General features: G+C 43.2%; 3 long non-coding RNA genes across 6 annotated transcripts; 1 reads left to right on the top strand and 2 right to left on the bottom strand.

The window, feature by feature from the left end:
• The first annotated feature begins 12,586 nt into the window (after positions 1-12,586).
• Positions 12,587-23,047, top strand: LOC113609572 (uncharacterized). The gene is made up of 4 exons (XR_003428689.1): positions 12,587-13,182; positions 19,288-21,514; positions 21,803-21,848; positions 22,941-23,047. It is a non-coding gene; the product is annotated as an uncharacterized LOC113609572 (long non-coding RNA).
• LOC113609573 (uncharacterized) lies at positions 14,176-19,182 on the bottom strand. 2 transcript variants are annotated; one of them, XR_003428690.1, is made up of 3 exons: positions 18,439-19,182; positions 17,441-17,551; positions 14,176-14,507 (listed from the first exon to the last, which is right to left on the bottom strand). It is a non-coding gene; the product is annotated as an uncharacterized LOC113609573 (long non-coding RNA). The 2 variants fall into 2 exon arrangements; XR_003428691.1 differs by lacking the exon at positions 14,176-14,507 and adding an exon at positions 16,305-16,573.
• Positions 21,510-26,024, bottom strand: LOC113609571 (uncharacterized). Of its 3 annotated transcripts, none has more exons than XR_003428688.1 (4): positions 25,545-26,024; positions 22,375-25,076; positions 21,916-21,994; positions 21,510-21,625 (listed from the first exon to the last, which is right to left on the bottom strand). It is a non-coding gene; the product is annotated as an uncharacterized LOC113609571 (long non-coding RNA). The 3 variants fall into 3 exon arrangements; XR_003428687.1 differs by having other exon boundaries at positions 21,916-25,076; positions 25,545-25,659; positions 25,740-26,024; XR_003428686.1 differs by having other exon boundaries at positions 21,916-25,076.
• Positions 26,025-26,507: the final 483 nt, after the last annotated feature.

Genomic DNA, 26,507 nt, shown 5'->3' with positions numbered 1-26,507 from the left:
CGGCTCACTTCATGTCTCTGTGTCACATTTTGGTAGTCCTTGCGCTATTTTTTTTTAATATAAATTTATTTTTATTTTTGGCAGCATTGGGTCTTCATTGCTGCGCACGGGTTTTCTCTAGTTTCGGCGAGCGGGGGCTACTGTTCGTTGCGGTGCGAGGGCTTCTCATTGCGGTGGCTTCTGTTGTGGAGCACGGGCTCTAGGCGCGCGGGCTTCAGTAGCTGTGGCTCGCGGACTCCAGAGTGCAGGCTCAGTAGCTGTGGCGCATGGGCTTAGCTGCTCCACGGCATGTGAGATCTTCCCGGACCAGGTCTTGAACCCGTGTCCCCTGCATTGGCAGGCAGATTCTTAACCACTGTGCCACCAGGGAAGCCTTCCTTGCACTATTTCAAACTTTTTTATTATTATACTTGTTACAGTGATCTGTGACCAGTGATCTTTGACGTTACTACTACGACTTGTTGAAGGCTCAGATGATGATTGGCATTTTTTTTAAGCAATGAAGTATTTTATTTTTTACGTATTTTTAAATTAGGGTATACGCATTGTTTTTTTAGACATAATGCTATTGCACGCTTAACAGTGTAAGCATAACTTTTACACGCACTGGGAAAACAAAAAATTCACATGACTCACTTATTGCCATATTTGTTTTATTCCAGCGATCTGGAACTGAATTGGCAATATTTCCAAGGTGCCTGTGTATATCACCATTATACTCTTGTAAAGAGATGACCTTGGATCATTGCCAACTGTGGTTAAGAGACATGCATATCTAATGTATATACACTTACTAGAAGAGTGTCTGGCATTAACATATTTCTAAGTGTTAGATATTTTTATTATTATCCATGTTGGAAGAAGATGGCCCTTTGGGAGAATTCAGGGGGCACAGCAGCCCAGATAGTGAAGGGTCAGGTGACATTTCCTGGAGGAAACCCCATCACCAGTGAAGCCTGATGAGGAGTTTAAGGGGGAGGAACAACATTTATAAAGACCTGGAAGCAAGAGCTCTTACGGCAGTTTGAGGAACTGAAAAAAGTTAAAACTGCCTAAAACGCAAGCCCAAAGGCCTCTGGGGACCAGGTAGAACATATGAAACTGTTGATATTCGACACTTTTCAAACTATAAAAATGGAGGTTATTTATGGTTTAGCCTTAGTATGGCTAATGTGAGCTGTGTAAAAAAACCAAAACAAAACAAAACAAGAGCGAGCTCCTTAATACACCGTGTGTCATGGGACATTGGGTCTCACTGGGACACTGGGTCTCACCAGGACACCTGCTGCCCTTCGGCTGGGAGGGCTTGTGAGGAAGAGAAGACCTGGGCCCAGGTGGCCTGAGTGCATGGCCGGCTGCAGGTGCCCTGTGGGACTGAATATACTCAGCTGTGCCCATTTTAAAAGTCCAAAGGGTGAATTTTATAGGTTTTTTTATTTTTAAAATGTTAGCCCAGATTTTGGGGAGTGGGGCACAGGAGGGACCAAAGCGTTTGTCAGCCAGACATGGCTGCTTAACTACTAGTTGGTAATCTGCAGCCTGAGTTTAGACCTGGGGGCTGGGGGGTGGGGGCAGGAATGAGGCTGGACTTACGAGTGCAAGATATTTTTTTTTAGGAGTGAAATACTGAATATATTCCCCACTTTCTCTGGCCCTGCCTGCTGCCATCACTGTTCAAAGTCATTTCCTTCTGAAGCCCTCCAGTATCTTCGCACCACACTTAGAATCACATTCAGACTCTACACCCCAGTTTATAACTCCACCCGATCTGCCCCGGCCACTCCCAACCCTGCATGGTGTTCCTACTACACTCAATTTTTTTATTCCTGAAACCCACCAAGCTCATTTTGCCCTCGGGGCTTTTGCACCAGCTATTCTGTCTGCTTGAAATACTTGTCTTTCAGATAGTCCTAAGCCTGGCTCTTTCATTCAGGGGTTGGCTCAAATGTCACATCCTCAGACAGGCTGTGTTGGAGGTCTCCAAAACCACTTCTGGATTTAAGGATTTGCTAGGAGGACTCCAGGAAGCAGCATGGCCATGATTTTTACAGAGAAAGGACACAAAGGAAAATGGGCAGTCAGCGAATATCCAGTGGATGGATGGATGGATGGAGGATTTTACCTGTCCTGTTGCTCAAGGGCAATGCTTGCTCCCCCATCTGTACTGTCCTAAGACTTCTCTTTCAGGCCCTTCCCTTTGGCCTGTAGATACCAACATGTGTACCCGACGTGTGCCCAGCTGAGAGGCTGATTTCATGAGTGAGAACAGTTGGATTTTATCCCGTCCCTGACCAGACTTCAACTTTGCAGACTGCAGTGTTTTCGGTTTATCTCGTAGCTGTGTCCTAGCATCCCCCTGCCCCTCAGCCTCCCTCTCCTCCCTCATCCCTTTGATCAATGGCATTATCCTTCTCTGGCTGAACTGTTTACACACACACACACACACACACACACACACACACACACACACATTTTATAAGCACTGAAGCAGTGAAAAAGCAGAACTCTGACCCATACTCTATATTTCATGGGAAACCTTTCCAAAGAGATTCAGCTGAAAGAGTTTCTAAGAAACTCCTTCCTCCCTCCCTTCCTTCCCTCCTTCCCTCCTTCCCTTTATCCACTTTTTTTTTCACTCTTTCATAAAACTCTGAGCCAGGCACTTTGTCAGGCATGGGAGACAGGTGTGAACAAGACAAACACCTGTGGTTTTTATCCTTAAAATCTGGCTTTTAGATGCTGCGGGCATGGACACTAGTAGGTAAGGAAACAGCAAGCAGCAATCATTTTGTAAAAGGTCCCAGAGGTGAGGAAGCCGCTGAGGTTATAACTGTTGGCTGCCCTACTCTGCACTGAAAGTAAGGCCACGGGTGCCAGGACTGGCCGTGTGAGGAAGTAAAAAAAAACACCACCTCTTTGCAGCTAAGAAACTTAAAGGAGCACCGCTGTGTCCAGCCCTGCTGGTTCAGCCTGTGTCTGGAGCTCAGTTTCTCCACCTGAGGATGGCGCTCTCCCAGGCTGTGTGGCTATGGGGTGTGTTTTCTACTTTTTTGAGTGGTTGCCCTAGAATTTGCAGTATACACTTACGTACCTGTGCATTTACTCACATTTATAATTGATCCAAGTCCACTGTACCACTTCACAGGTAACACCAGTACCTTCAAAAACAATCCTTATTCGTCCACCATCCCTTGCATCATCGCTGTCATTCTCTTCACTTAGGCATAAGCATACACACACACACACACACACACACACACACACACACACACACGTGCACGCGCAGGCATACATAACTGAATACATTGTTGCTATTATTATTTTGAACAAGCTGCATCTGTTAGATCAGTAAAGAATAAGGAAAATAAAGGTTTTTATTCCACCTTCACTTTTTCCTTCTCTGTTGCTCTTCTTTATGTAGATCCGAGTTTCTGATTTTTTTTCCTTCTCTCTAAAGAACTTCTTTTAGTATGTCTTAGAAGGCTGGTCTGCTGGCAGCAGATCTTCTCGGTTTTTCTTGGTCTCAGAACATCTTCATTTCTCCTTCACTTTTGAAGGATAATTTGCCTGGAACAGAATTCTCAGTCGGTCAGTTTTTTTCTCAATGCTTTAAGTATTTCCCTCCACTCCTTTTGTGTGTTGGTTTCTGGCAAGTCAGGTGTCATTATCTTTGCCCATCAGTAAGGCAGTTTCCCTTTCCTTCATGAGTTTTTCCTTTATTTTTGATTTTCTGCCATTTAAATATGATATGCCTAGATGTAGTTATACGATATGAAGAAATAAGATATAGCCTAGACCTAGGCATTTATCCTGCCTGGTGTCTCTGAGCTTCCTGGATCTGTGGTTTAGTGTCTGACATTCATTTAAGGGAAATTCCCAGTTATTAGTGCTTCAAATATTCTGTTGCTTGCTTTCTTCTCCTTCTGGTATTCCCCTTATACATATGTTATACCTTTTGTGGTTCTCCCACAGCCCTTGGAAATTCCATTCTGTTTTTTCTTTTTTCAGTCTTCATCGTCTATGCGTCTTGGCTTATGAGGATTCTATTGATACGTTGTCAAGCTCAAAGATGCTTTCCTCAGCTGTGTCCAGTCTACTAGCAAACCAATTAAAGACAATATTTCTGTTACAGTGCTTTTTATCTGTAGCATTTCCTTTTCATTCTTTCTTAGAATTTCTCTGACTCTCTGCTTACATTGCCCATCTGCTTCTACATGCTGTCTACCCAGTAGAGTCCTTAGCATCTTAATCATAGTTGTTTTAAATTCCCAGTCTGAGAATTCCAATATCGTTGCCACATCTGAGTCTGGTTCTGATGCTTGCTCTCTCTCCAAACTGTGTTTTTTGCTCTTTGGTATGCCTTATAATTTTTTGCTGATAGCCTGACATGATGTACCCAGTAACAGGAACTGCTATAGGTTTTTAGTAAGGTGGTGATGAGGTGGGAGGGGAGGGGAAGCGTTTTGTAGTCCTGTGTTTAGCTCTCAGTCTTTTAGCGAGACTGTGCCTCTGGACTGTGAACCCCCCGATGCTTCTCAGTTCGTCTTCCTCACCCCCTAAGGTGGGACAGGTGGCTAGAGTGGGCTGAAGCCGGGTATTTCCCTTCCTCCACGTGGAGAGCTATAGGGGCCTGGAGTTAGGTATTTTCCTTCTCCTAAATCAGTTAAGTTCTTATAAAATCCCAGCAGGTGAAGTCCTGGTTAAGTAGTTTCTCCTGAGGGCAGACCTTGTTAAGAGGTACAGAGTGGTCTGGCCTATTTCAGAATGCTTCCTTTTCCCCTCCCCTGCTGGAAGAATGAGGGGACTTTTCTCAGATATTCACTGTGAGTACCTGGTCCAGTAAAACAGTGTGGGGAACCCCCCCATGACTGGGTACCCCTGGAGTTTTTGACTCTCAGATCTGTCCACAGCAGCCTCCAGCAATTCATCAATTTCAGCACCGGTTTCCCTATGCTGGCACTGGCTCCCGCCAAGGTTGATGGTCCAATAAGTGGTGATTTTCTGTATTCAACTGTCTGTCTCCCCGATTTGGGGGCAGTGGTTTGCCCTGTGACCTCATTTCTTTTACTGATCTAAGAAGAGCTGTTAATTGTTTTCAGTTTGTTCAGCTTTTTGCCTGTTTCTATGATGGAGAGGTGACTTCTAAGCTTCTTACATGATGGACTAGAAACCGGAAGTCTGCCCACCAGTTTTAAGAACCAAAGAAGTGACGGATTGAGAATGTCAAGAATTTTTTTTTCGGGGTGGGGGGGATTTATTGGGTTAGAAATGGAAATTTTAGGCTTCTGTTGGAAGTTTCAAAGGTGCCTGAAAGAGAAAGTTTTGACCGATATTCTGGCCACGTGCAGGAAATGGTGATATTGCAAAGCACATGAGTCCGGGGACCAGCGAAAGGGGAGCTTGAAATCTGCTTCTCTCAACACCCTGTTGTGTGCCCCAGGTCAGTCACTTCCCTTTTCTGAGATTCCTTATCTAAAACTGGGTGTTGGGACATTTACCGGAAGCTTTTGAAGGGATTAGAGGTAATTTGTATAAAGTACATAGTAGAAGGTATATTTCCTGTTGTTTTGTACATAATAGAATAGAAACATTATAGATCATTATAGACATAAAGTTTTTTCTTCCTTTTACTATGGAAAAAAAAAACCTGAATGTTCACTTAGCTCTCCAAGGACACAGGAAGAGATTCAAGGTTAACACAGTGCAAACCAAACTAGAGAATGGTATGTGGAAAAGCGAATTTGAGCAACGTAGAAAACACAATTCATTATTCAGATCTGTCCGAAGATTCTGGGCACATGTGGCAAAGTGTAAGATGGTGAACTTTTCCCCTCGCAGCCTTGTCTTCACTGCGAAGTTTCTCCCTTGAGGGAGTCACTTTATGATATAGTAATTGAGTAGGAAGAGAGAAATCTCTTGCTAAAAGAAGTAAGTGACTGGGTAGCAAATCAGTTATCAGAAGCATCATTAAAAAAAAAAAGTCTACTAAGCACCAGGGTATTCTTTTGTGGCTGGGAGAGTAAACTTATATAAAGCACAAAGGTACCCCCTCCCACTTTGAAAAATCTCCAACTTCTGTTTCCTCTCCACTTTGAGGGAAGTGATACACTAAAATTAAGCGGTGGCTTCTCATCGCGGTTAGCAGCCTACACTTGGAGCCAGTCTGTCCTGGGTTTGCAGCCGGGCTGGCCACCGCATGTCCTCATGGAACCTGGGGTAAATTAACCGACTTCTCCAAGCCTCCATTTCTCACCTGTAAAATGGCAGTTGTTGCAAAAATGAAATGTTGATAATCCCTGAAAAGAACTTAGCTCAGTGCTTGTGAAGGTTAGTCATCATGATTTCTAGAAAAGGGCGGCTTCAGGACGTTTTTGGACTCAAAATCCTCTGCAAACAGTGACTCAGAAAGACTTTTGAAATTAAAGGAACAATTCAGAACAGGTTTTAAAAGTTGGGAAAAGATGGCAGTGGGGACGATCAGGAGTAATCTTGCCTGCCATCTGGAAGAGAAGCCAACATCCTCCTGTGGTTTTGCTTTCCTAGAATCACTTCTGCTTCTAGCCTGGAAGTGGACAAGGATGGAGAGAGATTGGAGATGAGCAAAATGAAAGCAAAGCAAAGTGTTCCATCTTCCAGAAGGGTCCCCAGAGTTACGCAGCTTCCCAGTTCTGGGTGGAACCCAGAAACTATTGCCTCTGAGCAGAGGGCTGGATGAGTCGATGCATGTGAAGCCCTTAACAACAGTGTCGGGCACCAGGTAAGCCCCGTTTCATACTGTGCTGCTGGGTTTGCTCCCCCTGACACCCACGTTCCCAAGGGGCACAGAGCTGCCCTCCAGGGGATCACACTGTTTCTCGATTTCTCAAAAATCATACTCTTTATAGATAAAGCACAGAAATATGCACAGTGCATGAACAGATGTATAGTGTATATGTGATATTAACTTATCGTGGGGTAATTACAAAAAACAGTCTAAAAATATTCCTTATGGGGGGATGCAAATGAGAAACATGTTAAAGAACACTGGCTAACCCTGATATAACGGGCTGGGGGGGACATGGACGGGGCAGGTACCCAATATAAGACTAAAAATGGCGGGATCTCAGATGGCAGGAAGGTGGTGGGGGATGGGAGGAGGGATTTCATGTGTGCAGGAAGCACGTTAAAGTGAGAAAGTTCCCCTGAGTGAGCAACATCCTCCTCCTTGCTGCTGCTCCTACTTCCTAGTTGGGAAGGCAGTATTGTGTAAGGAGGAGAGAAGGAACGTCTTGGGAATTCTGGCTCTGCCATTCATTTGCTGTGTGGTCTTGGGCAAACCACTGACCTCTCTGAGCCACATCTATAATGTGGGCCTAGCAATACGAGAGTCCAAGTGAAATACCTGAGGAACAGCAGATGTTTAGGAAATGTGATGTCATTTTTACACCGTCCTCTTTGTCCTGTAAAATGGCAGATGACCCAGGAGTGTTTGAAATTTTCAGGAAGGGAAGTCACTTCCTTTGAGGTGAACTCCTATCCATTGACATTTTATTCAAATTCTAGTCCCTCTGTCTTCTTTTTAACCCTCTCTTCCAAAGCTCTGGTTCTTAATTTTCTTTTGAAATTTCCAATAACACATGTATTAGGGATGCATTATTTGCCAAGTATCAAACACACATTATTTTATTTAATCCTCACAACAGTCCTATGAAGCCAGCACTTGATATGTTTTTTTTTTTAATTCAGCTATTCTAAATAGGTTTGTAGTGGTCTCTCATTTTGGTGACTAAAGATGTTGAACATTTTTTCATTTGCTTATTTGTCGTCAGTATATATTTTATTTGTGCCTGTTCAAATCTTTTGCCCACTTAAAAATATTGGGTGGTTTGTTTTCTTATTATTGTAGTTTGAAAGTTTTTAAACACATATTCTGGATACGAATCCTTTGTCAGATATATGATTGGCCAACATTTCCTTCTAGTGTGCGGCTCATCTTTTCATTTTCTCAACAGTGTCTTTCACAGAGCAAATGTTTTCAATTTCGATGATGTCCAGTGTATCAACATTTTTTTCTGTGGATGAAGGTTTTGGTGTTGTAGCTAATTATTTTAAACACCGTGAGCCAGTCAAAATGCATCTGTGGGCCACGTGCATCCTGCACAATGGGGTGGGATTTTTAGACTAGAAGGAACCTCAGGGGATGTGGAAGCCATGACAATGTGCTTCTCGGGTCTCCCGCAGCAGGGCCTGTAATTGACCGAGGGTCCGGATGCCCTGCTCTGAAATCCACCTTTGTGCCAAGACCACATTTCCCCCAGGTTTCTCCTTACCAGTGACTGCCTGCAACAGGGGTACTAAAGCAGGCTCGTTTCTGGGAAACACGTGGCTTTGCCAGAACTTTCTTAGAATTGTGCCACAGACTCAGACTACTCCTACCCACCTGTTGGTTCTTCTTTTCTCCTCTGAGGGGGTTAGACGAGCGTTGTGGTCTAACTCTTCTCCCAGCCTCCTCTGGCTCCTTTCTCGTGTTCCCATCCTATGGGTCCCCCCCATGAAAAGTCTTGTATGTCTTTTCCCAGCTTGGCATCTGCTAGTACTGTGCCTGGCAGGTCATATAAATGGCTAAAGTGGTTCAGGTGAGGCCTGAGGTGAGTTAAAACCCCACCCCTGTTTCACCAGGACAGCTTGTATCTAATTCTGATTGTTGCCAAGGAGAGAGTGAACCCAGGGCAGAACATCACTAGTTTTTAAGGAGAAAAACTACAAAAAATTATAATCCTTAATTCACCCCTCTCCTATGACAGAAGAAATTGAGGCAAGGAAGGGAAATGCCTTTTCTAAGATCACTCGTGTAGTAGGTGGCAGAATGTGGCCAGAATCCAGAGATACTAGATCCTGATCCAACTCTTTCCCTTCTTCCTGTTTATTGAGTAGGTGGGTCCGTATTCGTTATCTATGGCTGTGTAACAAATCTCTCTCACACACACACACACACACACACACAGACACACACACACACCTCTGCGCCAAATGGCAGCTTATAACAAGGCACACTTACTGTCTCACAGTTTCTGTGGATTGGAATCTGGACTCTGCTTAGCTGGGTCTCTCACAAGTCTGCATTCAAAGTGTCAGTTTAGGCCAGGGTCTCATCTGAAGGCTCAGTTGAAGAATCTGCCTCCAAGCTCATGTGGCTGTTGGTAGGACTCATTCCCTCAAGGGCTGTTGGACTGAGGACTACAGGTCTTTTCTTGCTGTCTGTCAAAGGCCACCCTCAGCTCCTTGCTGCGTGGAGCTTCCCAACATGACAGCTTGCTTCATCAGTGTACAAGCTGAGCAGGGACAGAGCGTCTGCTGGCAGAGGTGGAAGTCACAGTCCTCTGTAACCTAATCACGAAGTGCTATCCTCCCATGTTTATTGTATTCTATTTGGTAGACAGTCACTAGGCCAGCCTACACTCCAAGGGACATGAATACAGGGGGCCATGTTCGAATACTGCCTTGGAAATTAGGACACCCCCAGTTGTGTTGCATCTTTCCCCTGTAAACCAAGACACTACTTTCGTGGGGAGAGGTCGGGGATCTATTATATTAAAATGAAAACAAGTGCTGATGTAACTGCAGGACAAGATTGTGGAGGGAGAACTAGATCAATGTGGACAAGAAGGGAAGCGGTGGTAGGGGATAGAGCGGGGGTAGAAAAAGAACCTCCAAGCCAGGGCAGCAAAACCCTGTTTTCCCCACCAGACACCCTCACCGTGTTCTATCTTCATTTTGTTCTGTGCCATGGGCACGGAAAACGTTGTTAGCAAAATTCAGGACATTGCTTTTGCAGAGATCCTTTGCTCTCAGATTACTACATATTCCTTCTAGTACTGAGAGTGCTCATAATTGTCGAGGAGAAATACAAGGATCAAAACTGTCTCCTTTGTATATAGGGAGGAAGTATGGGACAATAATTAAAATAATGATAACCATTAATATTTGTCAAGGGCTAGCTGGACAGCCTGCCTGGAGCCCAGCAGCTTTGCCCCATTGAGTCCTCAGAACAGTTCTGTGAGGTTGTATTAATATTCTCTCCATTTTACAGAGGAAGAAACTGAGGCTTAGAGAGATTGGGAGAGTTACCTAATGTCACAGCTAGATGGGGCTAGAGCAGGAATTGACCCATGTTTTATTTCACTTCAATATCTACCACTAGAGTATTTCCCAAATTTTATTCATTCACGTATAAACTGTCAGAGTTGCTGCCATATCCAATATCATTTATTCTGCTCTCTCATACGGGATACATTTTACTACTCTCCCCCTAACTTGCAATGATGCAGGCTCTGGGCTATGGCAGAACTGAGTTTAACCCTGCTCCTATCACCTCTCTGAGCTGCAATTTTCTCATCTCTAAAAGAGGAGCACGGGCTCAACTTGTCTGACAGAGAAACAGATCATGGGAGTAAATTAGGAGGCACATTGTAGGTGCCCTAGAAATATTTTGTTGAAGGGACCCTCAAGGAATAGGATCTATTTTTATTAACTCTTCTAAAAGATATATACATGGTTAGTATATTTTCAACGTCATCATCAATATTAAGGAATTCCTCAGCACTTTCCATGACCTCCGAGAAATTTGCAATTAAGTGTTAAGATCGGCGTGTAGATTTAGTGTCCTGGAGTCGGAGGCAACATTAAATAGTCTTGTTACTCTATTTGGAGCACATACATTTGCTCTAGCGTTTTTGCTTACTTGAGGGAACCATAATGACAGTATAACATCGTGATTAAGGGTATGGATTTTAAGGTCAATCAGATCTGGTTTTGCTTTCTGATCTCTCCATCCACTGGCTTTGTGACCTTGGCTATCTAAACGTTCTCTGCTTCAGTTTCATTAAATCAGTTGGGAATGCTTTCAGCTGTAAGTAGCAACCACCATACCAAAAAGCCTACAGAGACTTAGGTTGTTTTTCCCCTCACTTAAAAGGAAGTCCAGAGCAGGAAGTTGTTATGTTTCAATGGCTCCAGAATGTCAGAGCTTTGCGATTCTCTCTTCATGCTTGCAGGATGCCTAACCGCTTTACTCACAAGTTAGGGAAAAGGAAGGCAAGTAGAACCAAGGACATCTTTTCCTTTTTGAGACAACAAACCTGCCCAGAAAACTCCCAGCGATCTCCTTCACCGGCCTGAACTGTGTCACATGGCCAAGTTGCAAGGGAGACCAGGGAAGGCTCCAGAATGGAGGTGGGTGAGGGAGAGGGGGCTGTGGTGGGGATTATGTCAGATAATGTATGTAACTGCAACAGGGAAATGGAGGCTTCATTCCAGTGTCCTGCAGTGAGGGAGCGTCACATCAGAGACAGGGCAAAAACCTGGTTTTCTACCAGACTGGAAGCTCCATGCAGGGAGGGTTTTCTGTCTTTCTCGTTTATTATTCTAGCTTGATGCCTAGAACACAGATAACCATATGGTGCTTCTCAGTAAATATTTGATAAATAAATGAATGGGTAATAATCTGATACATTTATTTGATTTACTGTCGTTCATCATCTCCTCAAACAACATTTATTCATTGCCCCTAAACAAACATCGGAATGTAAGAATCATGAAAACAGGACTTTTGGTGGTGTATTATTTATCTCTTGCTGTGTAACAAACTACCCCAAAACTCAGCAGCTGAAAATAACAAACATGTCTTATCTCACACCGTTTCTGAGGTCAGGAATCACTGAGATTCTGGACAGGTGGCTGTGGCTCAAGGTTTCTTGTAAGTAGTCACGATATAGTCAGGATGTTGGTCGAGGCCGCCAACATCTAAAGGCTTGACTGGAGTTGGAGGATCTGCTTCTCAGATGGAGCTCACAGGGCTGCTGGCTGGAGGCCTCAGTTCCTCCCCATGTGGACTTTTCCATAATGCTGCTTGAATATTCTGCCTTTTGAAGGGGGAGTGTCACAGAATATTTTCCCCCAATGTGTTTACACTTAAAAAATTTTTTTTATTGAAGTACGGTTGATGTACAGTGTTTCAGGTGTAGAGCAGAGTGATTCAGTTAGACATATATGTATTCTTTTTCAGATTCTTGTAGACATTTTAAAACCACCAGTGTCTGTTCCATTCAATGTTACATTTCTAGCATCTAGAGATGCCTGGCTCCTATAATAGATGCTTAATCAGAGCTGTTCCAGGTTGGTAGCCTTGAAGGTTATAAAATTGGGGGCTTTAAGAGAAAGGATGTAGAAAAGTTATGAAAAATGTTATAAAAGTTAGTATTTATTTAGAATAAAAGAATATACTACAAATTACCCAATTTTTAAAGCTGAAAATAGCACTGACATCACAAAACCCTCCAAATAACATCTTTATATTTTATTAACTACCTGACTTTCCCTGTAATGTGCGTTTCCTGTGTATTTTGGCTGCACGCTCTTGGATTACCTGTTAATATGACAGTGATCTTGGATTATCATTTTCTTTAGAGAGACTACTAGAAAGAAGATTTAATCTTTCCACCATCAGGATTGATCAAAATTTGTTGTTGTCAATTTAGAAAAGTTTCTTTTGGCTTTGCAACACATTACCTGGTTAGGTGATGTAAATTTTTAGGACTGTTGTGTCAGATTTGGGAAAACATCTGTCCAGTTGTTTATAATATGACCTGTAAGATTTTAGGCAATTTGAGCTTTCCAGGGCAGTGATGAATCTCAAATACGCTTTGAATGATGACACCCATTAACTAGTTTGTAACGATGGAGCGTTTCTTTTGCGTTATCTTTGTCAGTGCCAATACTTCTTCTTCCTGGGTGACCATTATCGTGTGCTCCTCTTCAGCAGACTGTAATGGTTAATTTTGTGTGTCAGCTTGACTGGATCATGGGTTGCCCAGATGTTGGTTAAATGTTATTTCTGGGAATGGCTGTGAAGGTGTTTCCTGATGAAATTAGCATTTGAATCAGTGGACTCTGTAAAGCAGTGCGCCCTCCCCAGTGTGGGTGGGCGTCATCCAGTCCATTGAGAGCCTGAATAGAACAAAAAAGCAGAGGAAGGAAGAATTCAGCCCTTCCTGACTCACTGCTCGAGTGGGGACATGGATTTTCTTACCCTAGGTACTCCTGTTTCTTAGGCCTTTGGACTCAGACTGGAACTACACCCCTGGGTCTCCTGGGCTGCCTGATTATAGACAGAAAATTGTGCAACTTCTCAGCCTCCGTAATGGCGTGAGTCAGTTTCCTAATAATCTCTTCCTATACTTACATATCCTATTCTGTTTTTCTGGAGAATCGTGATTAGTAGAATGATTTTAAAAACCCAGTTATTAGTTAAAAACCTAGTTATTAGTTTTATTCAAAATTATGTTTTACTGGTATCACTTATACTTTGATAGAGAACTCACCAGAGTTCCAAGCTCAAGGTGTATCAAATGTAAGTTCCCTGATATATGAGAAATGCACCACATTTGACTATCCTGTGTGTCTTCACACACATACTTGCTGTTTATGGAACTGTCACACTGAAATTTAAATTTCAGTGTCCATATATACAGTTCTATTGGAACTTAGACATGCTCATCCATTTACTTACCGTGTACAGCTGCTTTCATGCTGCAGCATCAGAGTTGAGTAATTGAGACGGAGCCCACAGAGCCGACAAAGCTTAAGGTATTTAGTATTTGGTGCTTTACAAAAAATCTGTTGACCAACCCCTGTCCTATGGAGATGAGCAAGAGACACACTCACCTTCTTGGCCTCCTGAAGCAATGGCCATTTTTCAGTCCCTAAAATATACCAGTCTGTGTACTGACTCAAGACTAACCTGTCCGTTCTTCTCTCTGGAGAACAATCTTCTCTCAGCCATTTTTGGTCTGATCATATTCATCCTTCAAGCAATTTCCCCTACCTAGAGAAGACTTCTCTGGCAACCTGTCTAAAACAGTTTCTATTATTCTTTTTTTTTTTTTTAAATTTTTGGCTGTGTTGGGTCTTTGTTGCTGCACGCGGGCTTTCTCTAGTTGTGGTGAACGGCGGCTACTCTTCGTTGCGGTGCGCCAGCTTCTTATTGCGGTGGCTTCTCTCATTGTGGAGCACGGGCTCTAGGCGCGTGGGCTTCAGTAGCTGTGCCTCGTGGGCTCTGTAGTTGTGGCTCGCGGGCTCTAGTGCGCAGGCTCAGTAGTTGTGGTGCACGGGCTTTGTTGCTCCGTGGCTTGTGGGATCTTCCTGGACCAGGGCTTGAACCGGTGTCCCCTGCATTGGCAGGCAGATTCTTAACCACTGTGCCACCAGGGAAGGCCAGTTTCTATTATTCTTAACCCTTGTTTCCTGTTCTTTTCAATCATAGTCCTGCCCATGGTTTGTAATTATTGACTTGACTTGTTCGTTAAGGTTGCTGCCCCTTTTACTCTGCAAATTCCCTGTCAACATCCCAGGGTGGGTAAGAGTGTGAGCTCTGAAACCAGACAGCCTAGGTTTGAATCCCAGCTTTGTCACTTACAAATTGTGGAAGCTTGGGTAAGTCACTTATCTTCTTGCTTCTTCCATTTTCTCATCTGCAACATAGGGATAATCATAGTAACTACACAGTAAACATAGTAAGTACTACATTCAGTTTTGAGGATTAAATAAGTTGTAGATAAAGCATTAAGAAGGAAGCAGCAAAGGAAGCCATAAACAAACGGAAAAGACAACCTACGGGCTGGGAGAATATATTCGCCAACAATGCGACCGACAAGGGCTTAATTTCCAAAATATACAAACAGCTCATACAACTCAATATCAAAACAAACAACCCAATCAAAAAATGGGCAGAAGACCTAAATAGACATTTCTCCAAAGAAGACATACCGATGGCCAACAGGCACATGAAAAGATGCTTAACATTGCTAATTATCAGAGAAATGCAAATCAAAGCCACAGTGAGGTATCACCTCACACGGTCAGTATGGCCACATCAAAAAGTCTACAAATAATAAATGCTAGAGAGGATGTGGAGAAAAGGGAACCCTCCTACACTGTTGGTAAGAATGTAAATTGGTGCAGCCACTGGAAAAGAGTTTGGAGGTTCCTTAAAAAAACTAAAAATAGAGTTACTATATGATCCAGCAGTCTCACTCCTAGGCATACATCAGAAAAAGATGAAGACTCTAATTCAAAAAGATAATGCACCCCAACGTTCATAGCAGTACTATTTGCAATAGCAAAGACATGGAAGCGACCAAAGTGTCCACTGACAGATGAATGGATAAAGAAGATGTGGCATATATATATATATACACACACACACACACACACACACACACAATGGATTATTCAGCTATCAAAAAGAATGAAATAATGCCATTTGCAGCAGTGTGGTGGACTTAGAGATTATCATACTAAGTGAAGTAAGTCAGAAAGACAAATACCATCTATCACGTATATGTGAAATCTAAAAAAAATGATATAAATGAACTTATTACGAAACAGAAATAGACTCACAGACATAAAAAAACAATCTTATGGTTGCCAAAGGGGAAAGGGAGGGGAAGAAGGATAAATTAGGAGTTTGGGATTAACAGATACGCACTACTATATATAAAATAAACAAGGACCTACTGTATAGCACAGGGAACTATATTCAACATCTTGTAATAACCTATAATGGAAAAGAATCTGAAAAATGTGTGTGTGTATATATATATATGTGTGTGTATATATATATTTCTGAATCACTTTGCTGTACACCTGAAACTAACACAACATTGTAAATCAATTATACTTCCAAAAAAATACTAGTAAAAAACCAAAAAACGAAACCCAGTACCTGGTAAGCAATTGATAAGGGTTAGCTATTAATACTTAGTACTGTATCTTCAGGGTTGAACACAAGAGTACAACCAGTATCTCTTTGAGTGAAAAATGTTTTTGGAATGAAGCATTTGTCGAAATGAAGGCTTTCATCTGGTGCCTCATACCTCTTTTATTTTTTAACCATATGCTGTTTCATTTAAACATTATGGACCTAAAGTTTCATTTAGTCCATGAAAGGCTATAACTGATCTTGATTTACATAACAAATCAGTAAGACAAGTGTTTGAAGCTTTTTTTTTTTTTTTTTTTTTTTTTTTTCTGGCGGTACGTTGGCCTCTCACTGTTGTGGCCTCTCCTGTTGCGGAGCACAGGCTCCGGACGCGCAGGCTCAGCGGCCATGGCTCATGGGCCCAGCCGCTCCGCGGCATGTGGGATCTTCCTGGACCGGGGCACGAACCCGTGTCCCCTGCATCAGCAGGTGGACTCTCAACCACTGCGCCACCAGGGAAGCCCTGAAGCATTTTTTTTTAATTACTTTTTTTGGGGGGGGTGGGTAATTTAGTATCTGTCACGGTATGCCCACGGACAGATTAAGACCTATAAGTATTATGAGGCCTACATCAGTCAGCTATTGCCATGCTAATGTCATGTAACAAATCACCCAAAGCTCAGTGGCTTAAAACAATAATTATTTAATCTCATAAAAGCATCTGCAAGTTGGCTGGTTTTCAGATGATCTAGACTGTCTGGGCTGGGCTTCAAGGTGTGGGTTGCATCAGGGTCTGCTCTAGGTGTCTCTCATCCTCCTTGAATGAACAGGCATGTTCTTCTCACAGCACCGTTGGACATGCAAAAAGAGTGAGACCCGCGGTGTAAACACATTCTAAGGCTTTGCTTGCATCCTGCTTGCTAACAGCCTATTACCAGCAAAGTTACATGACTGAGCCCAAATCAGTGGGTCAGGGAAGTATATTCCATCCAAAGCAGGCGTGGGAGAGGTGTATTTCCTGAACAGTGATACACGCTATCCCAAGACCCGTAACCAAATAAAAGCTAAAATAAAAATCAAACTAAGGGCTCCCCTGGTGGCGCAGTGGTTGAGAGTCCACCTGCCGATGCAGGGGACACGGGTTCGTGCCCCGGTCCGGGAAGATCCCACATGCCGTGGAGCGGCTGGGCCCGTGAGCCATGGCCGCTGAGCCTGAGCGTCCGGAGCCTGTTCTCCGCAACAGGAGAGGCCACAACAGTGAGAGGCCCGCGTACCGCAAAAAAAAAAAAAAAATCCAAACTAAAATGAAAAGTTATATTTTTCAAAGAGACAAAAACACGTACATGTTAAAAATAGCTTTTCTGAATTTTCTGGTTGTCTCCTTTGGCAGTCAAGAGGGATTGTAATGGTGTCCCTGCTTTTCTGGTCCTTTAAGTGTGTGTCTAGTCTTCATTTGGGGCCAGCCAGCACTGATGACTACTCCTTTTTGTATCCTAGTGCCCAGCACTTGGTGGGTATTTGACATAGTTTGTTGAACGCAATGTTGAATTCTATAAATGTATGGCAGTTGCATCAGTGCATGATCGCTCTATTGCTTTACAGAAATTCAGGAGCATTGTAGGTATTGCACGTTTCTACATCAAAGCTTTAAAAGTAGTTATGGGGTGTGGAGGTGCACACAGCTTCTAACACTGCTGTGCATACCTTGGAGGCCTCCAAGCAAGTCGTTGCCTCTGGGTTTCCTGTTTCTCTGTTTCCCCTGCAATGGAAAAGCGATTGCTTTCTCATCTGATGTTGCTCAAGGGAAATGCGTGCCTGGAAGATAATCAACAGAGAGGAGAGTGTAGACGAGTAAATAAATAGTTTAATGAATATAAGATAAAACATGAATTAGGGCTTCCCTGGTGGCACAGTGGTTAGGAATCTGCCTGCCAAATGCAGGGGACATGGGTTCAAGCCCTGGTCTGGGAAGATCCCACATGCTGCAGAGCAACTAAGCCTGCGCGCCACAGCTACTGAGCCTGCGCTCTAGAGCCCGCGAGCCACAACTACTGAGCCCGCATGCCTAGAGCCCTGCTCCGCAACAAGAGGAGCCACCGCAATGAGAAGCCCGTGCACCGCAACGAAGAGTAGCCCCCGCTGGCTGCAACTAGAGAAAGCCTGCGCGCAGCAACGAAGACCCAACGCAGCCAAAAAAAAAAAGAAAGCCATGAATTAAAGCCAGCTTTCAGAACCTCACATTTTCCTTTCATCTACTGTTTATTCAGTAATTGCACAATTACAACTTGCATAAATGATTTTATATACCTAGTAGTCTATAAATATCTCCAGTATATATATGTTTGTAGATAAGGAGGGCAGGGATGATCATGATTGAACAAACATGTTCTGACATAGAAATAACCTTGCAAATACTACGATGTTCAGCTTCTACCAATGCTAGTTTTTCCTGACCCGGGGAACTCAGTGTTATGAATTTTATTAACAACTACCTTTGAGAGTAGGTAGTTATTATGCCACACACTGGGGTGAGATATCTCTATATATTATTATTTTTAACCCATGTAACAGCACTGCCATGTTAGAACATATCCCTATAGTAAAGAAGGGAACACAGAGATGCAGTAAGTAGCTTGAGCCTGTATTTGAACTCTAACATGCTTCACTAGAAAATCAGGCTGTTTTGAAAGTTGACTACCCACCTGTGTACAGGGAGGGCCAGTTGAGGACAGGCAAGCGTGGCATATAGATATGCATATGACTGTCACGTCTTATTTCTTGCACCAGGATTAATGTAACAGAACACCCAGTGTGGGAAGCCACCGCAGGGCCATCCCCGCCATTCTGCTTTCCTTCAGTTATGTAGTGCAGAGCTTCTTAGTTAGATGACTAAGGTAGGCATGGTAAACACGTCACCCGGATTGTCAGATGCCTCTGGTTTGGAAATGTTCACTCAGAGCCATCAGTGAAGCCCAGAGATGACATCTTACAAGCTGGTGATAAAGCTTCAAGTAGCTTCCACTGTGAGAAGGGCTTAATTATGTGTGATTTTTCAAGCAGCGTCTGTAGATTATACAGATAAGATGTCTCCTTTCTGTCTGGCGTGTGCCTTGTACTAGCACCCTTATTGAATCGTGACTGTTGCCTCTCCTTGGTTGTGAATTAGGGCCCCAGGAGCCTCCAGTCAGGTTTAGCCATTGTCCTCACGAAGCTCATTATTGCTCTTTTGGTTGAAATTTGAAGGGAAGAACCACCATTAGGTAAGTATGCAATGTCAGGGAAGCAATTTGGTTTGAAAAGTCTCAGAAACGGCCTTTTTAAAAAAAAACAAACCCGTCTAGGGCATTTCTTTTTTGAAAAAATAAGTTGAGTATCTTTGTTTAAAAAAAAAAAAGAGGGTTTCTGCCTTTCCAGTTAAGAGCAATCTTTCAAAGGCATCCAAAAAGAAAAAAAGTTGGCTCTGTTTTCTGAATTGCTAGTTGGGAGAACAAAAGCAGCAAGGGAAAGTTTGACTTGACTTCCTCTGCAATTTGTTTATATCATCGGAGCAGAAAGAATCTCAGGGCTCAGCTCGCCACTTCCTGAATAAAGAGAGAAAAATGCCCAGAGTGCTGGATTCATTGAGAGGTGCAGAGCGATCAGCAGAAATCCTGACCGACTGAGGGGCCCAGAGGGCAAAGGAAGAACGTTTCTCCGTTCAGCTACAACCTAAGATAAGTGCGAGGTCCCCAGTCACCAAATACTCCCCCAGCCCTCCCAGTGGCCACAGGGAGGCCAGCTGGGAGGAAGGTACAGGCTTCCCTGGCTTGTTGCTATGGAGTCGGCGTCATCCAAGACAGTATTGTCAGTCAGTCCAATTCAAAGACAGCAGTGGCAGTAATGGAACTGCATTGAAATTACAAATATTTACTTGGGAAAAAAAAAGTCCAAATCAGATGTAACTGAGATGATAAGGTTCTGTTTACTTCTCTAGGTAGTAGCCGGGAAACAGCCAAACCAGTTAGGGTAGGAAATTTTCTTTTTTTGGTCAGGTATGTACTGAATCACTGGCAGCAAACTTCAGGGATTTTTAGGAGAGAAGATTTCTTTCTCTCTAGGTTCTCCTGGGCAGAGTGCCTGTACTCCTTCCCCTCCACACACTTTTTTAAAAGCAATTCGAGGCCAGCTGAGCTCATTTTGATTATTGCTGTTAGTTTCCTGCCACTTGTCTTTGTAGGCTGGAGTGAGGCCTCAGGATTTAGATGAGAAACATCGGGCTGCTCTCCTCTTCGAGAAACCTTACCTGTGTGGTTTCCTAGCTTGCCTTTTCATCACTTACTCGGTTGAGGTCTGCCATAGCTGGCCTGTTAAAGAGAAATTTGAAATCAGTGGGTGAAAGGGCTAAGAAAGAGAAAAATACAGTTGAGCAGTGAGTGTACTTGGCTGGGTACCCTTATGGGAGACTGATTTCATTGGCCTTTGGAACACTGGAGGGGATTGCAAAACATGCAGCTAGAACAGAGCGAGAATGCAGATAGAAGCGGGGGGCAGAATGGGGAGACAAAGAGGGGTTTCCCTTTCCTCAGACAGGGGGGATCATCCTTACTAAAGTGCGTTTCTTGGGGCAGCTCAGAAGCAGGAGAAGATGCCAGGCAATAAGGGCGGTGGCCATTTGAATAATGAATATATAACACGCAGTGATTTCAAACCTCACAGTTTGTTATTGGAAGTTTTTCTTCCCATTTGGAGGGCAGGTTTCCATCAATTCTCTTGTCTAATTCCTGCTTCCTGCCAAGCTGCTGCTGTTTTCAAGAAAACACTTGGGTCATCGTTTGAGAGCTTCAAAAACCTCAGTGTTCAATTAGCCTCCTTTTGAATCCCTTCTGACGGTTGGTTAAATATGGGTCCAAAGTCCTTTCTGTGAGTAGGGCTGATCCTGGGGTGAGGAAACTTAATTTTCTGAGTGTTAAGAAACAAAAATAATGTTTTAACAGCACCATTACTAGAACACTTGGAAATTGCACTCTTCTAGTCTGTTCTGTTCAATTCCATTTTATGGACTTCTGAACATTTCATAGTACAAAGGGCTATTATATAAAAAGGACATTTGGATATCCTTCTTAAAGGTTCCCTTGTACTTTCATAGCATGTTTACAAGGTTACTAAGTATGCTTTCTCATCACTGTATTTTAAATGGCTCGACTACTACTCCCACGTTTGAGAATCATTGAAACTGCCTGAATGGAACCGGGATATCCTTTGTTCCCCATTGATTCGGAAACAAAAGACGCAGGAAAAAAAGTTTATTTTGCTGCTGAATGCCATATGCAGATGAACGCATTGTCGATTAAATTAAACCAAGGATCTGAAGACTTTTTCAAGCCTTAGAAAGAATGTTCTTATAGTTATGGTACATGTTAGAATTTGCCCTCCAGTTTTCATTTATTCTGTTGTGCTTGTGTCTAACGTGGGGTTATTTAAGTCACACACCCAAGTCTTCAGGAATAATAAAGCGTAATCAATAGAGGAGAATCAGCATCAAAAAAGACCAAAGTTGCTGTGTTGTTTCTTAGGTGGGAAAATACCAGCTGGACATAAGTAGGCAGTGCCCTCCATTCATTTCCTCCCTTCTCCATCTTTTCCAGTTTCTCTAGACCGGAGATTCTCATTTTCGGCACTGTTGACATTTGGACTGGGTCATTCTGCGTTGCAGGGGGCTGTCCTGTGCGTTGTGGGGTGTCTACCAGCTTCCTGGGCCTAGACCCCAGATGCTGGAGGCACCCCCCACAGTCATGACAGGTAACCTCGGCTCCTGTAGCTGCCACGTGTCCCCTAGAAGGGGGGTGGGGAGGGCGTTCGGATCGCCTCAGGTTGAGAACCACTGTTATAGGGCAACCCACCCACAGAATCCTGTTTGAAGGAGGAAGAGAAGATTAACTTAGTGTTCAGCCAGCGATAGTGAAAATCACTGGTTACAAAGCAGTTATTTTAATCAATTCATAAAGTTAGATCTCAGAATATGAGAGAGAGAGCAAGAGAAGGAATCAAAGGACTCAGACAACGTAATAGCTGCCCTTCATTTTACAGGTGGGGACCACAGCAGGAAGTGCATCCCAGCTTATACAGCTAGATGGTGAGCTAAGGCTAGTTATTGTCAGCTTTTTTTCTTGTTATTTCAAGTAGTTCATGGATTCACTTACCTATCGTTGTGCCCCTCCTGCTGGGAAGCATCTCAGAGTAGACGGGAAACAATGCATCTCAGGATCCTTTTCCTTATGACTGTGAAGTAATTAATATTCACTAATTTAATTTTCAGTGGCTAGAAATGGGCATGTAGTACAGTAATACACATTTTATGAGATACTGTTAGAATAATAAAAATGTATCGGAATGACGATATGGCTAAAGAAGTTTAAAACACGTCTTAATAAAGATGTATCTCTGTTTCACTAGGATGTATAGTTCACATCAACTATTTTTTATTAAATATCGAACAAGAGAAGCAGTGCCCAGAACCACATAATCTGAGCCCTGTATGTACAATAATGAAGCTATCAGTGTTCATTTTGAGTATTTTTTTTTAAATTTTAAATGAAGTGTTTTGAACGCTGTGACAAATGGACAGAATGAATGGTGCAATGGTCAGTACACGTACTTACTGCCAAGATTTGCTGGTTTCCAGCTTTCCCATTTCAGAGCCTTTACTGGTCCTTTTGGCAGTCATTTATCTGCATGGCTCATTCCCTCCTTCCCTCATCCAGGCTGAAATGGCACCTTCTCAGGCCTCCCAGTCTTTCTTTCCAGTGATACAACTACAGAGTGTATTCTATATGATGAACAGAGGGCACCAGCCGTCACTTGCCCGCCAGCCCTGCTTTAATTTTTTATAGCACATATTATATATAAATATGTATTTGGTTTACTTATTTGTCTGTTTCCTCCAACTAGAATCTAGCCTGACTCCCTGATGGCTTTGTTTTATCTAGTAGTGCTCAGAACAATGCCTACCTAGTACACAGTAGGCGCTCAGTAAATATCTGTTGAATGAAAGTGTTGTCTGGGCAAACTGGGGGCGCGAGCAGGTGGTAACAATTTAGTGTGGGTTGATGCAGTCTTGCACTCTTGTAAATGACCTTTGTCTTCTCAAGTGTAATATTTAATATTTAATTGGCATGACAAGTTAAATATTGCAAGCGGTTAATCATTTGTTCATTTTAAATAACAGGTTGTTTTTTAATAGAAGTCTAATGAAGAAAATAATAATGGACTCCCAGCCTACTGATCAGAGAAGCCTACTGATATTTAAACAGCTAAACAAAAGTACATGCTTATAGTTAGAAACTTGAAATTGCATAGAAAAGTTACAGAATAAAAAGTAGAAGACATTCCCCTATCTATGTACAAAAAGAAACACTTGTAACCAATTTCTCATGAGTTGTTCCAGAAAATTTCTCTATGCCCATAGGTATACATTTACTAGCAAAATATACCTTAAATTGCTTTAAATGCGCACACACACATGCATACACACATACCAGAATGGTTTCTTTAACCCTTGCACAGTTTGTACTTAGATACTTATTTGCTCAACTATGTGTTGAACATCTCTCTTCCATCCAACTGTACCTGCCTGTCCACCATTCTATCCCCGGTGCCTGGCACACAGCAAGCGTCATTACCTGTTCGTTGAACAATTGGTTAAGCTGGTACACAGTCTTCAACAGCAGGTGCTATGCTTTTATTAATGTACCGTGTCGTGGCCAAAACACGATCCTTATGCCATTGGTGAAGTTCCTTAGGATTTGTATCCAATGAACATTTATAAATTTTTAAAAATTGTTAGCATTCTAGGTGTTTTCAAGTGAATTAGCTCATGCAGTCCTCAGGCAGATCTCCTAAAGTGATTATTTTCATTTCTGCTTTTCAGATGAGAAAGACTCAGATATCAAGACCGAACTATAGATGAAGATGTAATATTAGGAAAAAGTTCTAGGCCTCCATGCCCTATTTCTATTTCTTGGTAACTTCATTTTTTTTTCTTTTTACCAATCTCAGCAGTCAGAATGCTGTGACCGTTTGAGCTGAGCTTTAAATACCAAATATTTCTATATAGTCTCTCGTGTCACAAAGATACATTTCAAGTCTCTCTAATTAGCCCAGCAGATGAAACAAAGATCTGAAGACTCACTAAACACTAACAAAACAAACAAGCAAACAGAAAATTCCTCTAACACAAGAGAAACTTCGTGACAGTGTAAAAAATGAATCCCACCTGGCTTCTAAGAAGCAGGTCTGAGCAGCTCAGAATCAAAACACAGGAAGTAAGTTGTAAATGGCAGAATGAATAAAACAACTATTTTGGGGGTGAAACAGAAGTTGCTCTCTGCACTTTAGATGTCACCTTTCAAAGTGAGGAGGGAGCACGTGGGGTCAAAATGTTCACCCACGGGCTCCATTTTCAAAAAGAAACAGCCAGTATACAACTCGGTAAATAAGAAAAACATCGAACTACATGGCTAAAAATGGGTGAATTTTACAGCATGTAAATTATATCTCAAGGTGTTAAAGAAAAAAAAGGAAGAGCCAAATTAAGTTAAAAGTTGTTTTATCTTTGCCAGAGTGTGTGTGTGCGTGTGTGTGTGTGCGTGTCTGTGTGTACTGTGGTCTGTGCGTCCAGTATGTGGGGACTCAAAGGTTACTGTTTAATATTATGTAGAAAACATGTGCAGAGCCAAGGAGGTGAAAACAGTTCTCTCATAAAAAGACCACAGGGCTGGGGGGCTCCTGAGAAGTCAAAGTAGTTGAAAAGATGAACCTTTTGTCCTGGAGGTGCCATCACGTCCTCCTACTGGGGCGAAACCACAGAGCATAAAGCTTGCCTCCCGCTTGCCGCTTCCCTGTTGATTCTGTTCCCTCGTAATAGCAGCCTTGTTCCATCTGCCGGGATTCAGAGATTTATGGAGGCAGAGTGTGAGAGGAATTATTTCCAAAAGAAATAATCACAGGAACAGTGAGACGGGAGGAGGAGGAGAAGAGAGAGAGGGAGGGAGAGAAACAGAAACAGAAGAGAGTAATTCCCAGGACAGAATAAAATTGGCTGTCATGTCATTAAAGTGTTAAAACACTGCAAGCACTATAAACTGACGACGGTGCCTTATGAAGAGCCTTCTGTTGGGACTGGACGAGTAAAATGAAACGCAGAGGGGAAGGGGGTGGGGGGGGGGAGGACCTGCTCGGTGCCAGGGGCAGGGCTTCGCGGTTAAACCTCGGGCCGTGGTTTGATGCCCTTCTGACTCACGGAGACAAAGGCCACCTGCCAGCCTGGGGTCCGGCGAGACCTCACACTCCACGTGAGCACCTCCTGTGGGAAGAAGGAGAAAAAGACGCACGAGCAAACCTCAAAATTACGATAAAAGAAAACAAAGCCTTAGTCTAAAAAACCAAGTGAGGTTATTTTTCTGAGAATTACATAAGCAAATGCCCCACGCTTACCTCTGATTATTATCTCTTAATCATAGGTTTAAAAATGCCAGTAAAACTATGTCAGACTAGGACAGAGGTTACTTTGGGGAAAGAAGAATGATTAGGAGAGGACACGGGGACTTTCAGGGTGCTGATTTCCCGGATATGTGACAACTTTGGGAAAATTCATCAAGCTGGATAGTTCCAATTTGCGATTATGTATGTTTTACTAACATTAAAAAAATGCCAATATGATCTCCCTGTGCCTCCTTCCTCATTCATTTCAAAGTTGATGTGACCAAAGAGGGCTTGGATCCTCCTAGCTGTGTCGCCCCCACTTAGCTCATGGTAGCCTTCAACGACTTACCCCAAGACTGCAGCAGCATCCTGGATTCTTATTTCATCCTGCTGGCCCTGCCTCCAAAGCAGATTCCACATCTCTCTGATTTACTCCATCTCCAGTGGCCTTCCAAGGCGACGTCCTGTTTGGCTAGACGACGGTTAATGGACTGCCAATCAGGTTTCCTGCTCCCTCTAATGCTAATCCAGTCTCCAAAGTTACCTTTTTTAAAAATGGAAATCAGGTGACCACATCCTCCAAGTCAGCTTCCCATCACATGTAAAGTAAGACCCAGCTGTGGGTAAGCCTTCTGGAGTTGCTTTCCTTCTATTCCTCTAACTCACTAAGTTCATTCCTTCCTCCGGGACTTGGCTTTGCTGTCCCTGTCCTGGGTCTCAGCTCTCCCGTCACCTGCCCACCGAGGCCGCCCCCAGTCAACTATGACAGTCACCACTCCCCATCACATGACCATCACGACACCTGGCACTGTATGACAGGTTAGGTTGTCTCTTAGTTGTGGTGTTGACGGGATTTCTCCCTCACTAGGATATAGGTTCCCAGAGAGGCAAGGACTGTGTCTGTCCTGTCAGTATCTCCAGTTGGATGTTATAAAAATAGTCTGAAACATCACATGCGTGAAACCCAGCCTCTGGAATTCTCCCTCCCCACCATCACCACCTCTCTCCAACCTGCTTTCCTCATAGTACTCTGCTCGTGGCAACTGTTCATTCTGTGACTCAGGCCAGAAGTATTGGAGTCACCCCTGACACCCCTTTCTCCCCTCACATCCCACCTTCAATCCTTCAGCACTTCCTGGTGCTCTTACCTTCACAGAGCCTGACAACTCATCTGCCACGTGAGCCCCTGCCCTGGTGCAGGCAGAAAAAGGGTTCCTGGAGCTGCCTAACAACCCCCTACATCTCCCTGGGTCCCCCTTTCCATTTAGTCTCCAGAGTCAGGTTATTTGAATTTTTTTTTTTTTTTTTTTTT

Source organism: Aethalodelphis obliquidens, unplaced genomic scaffold, assembly GCF_003676395.1.
Source record: "Aethalodelphis obliquidens isolate GAN/ISIS:26980383/991018 unplaced genomic scaffold, ASM367639v1 scaffold57, whole genome shotgun sequence".
NCBI lineage: Eukaryota > Metazoa > Chordata > Mammalia > Artiodactyla > Delphinidae > Aethalodelphis > Aethalodelphis obliquidens.
The sequence above is the reverse complement of the archived record's forward strand: the minus strand, read 5'-3'. Positions and strand labels throughout refer to the sequence as shown.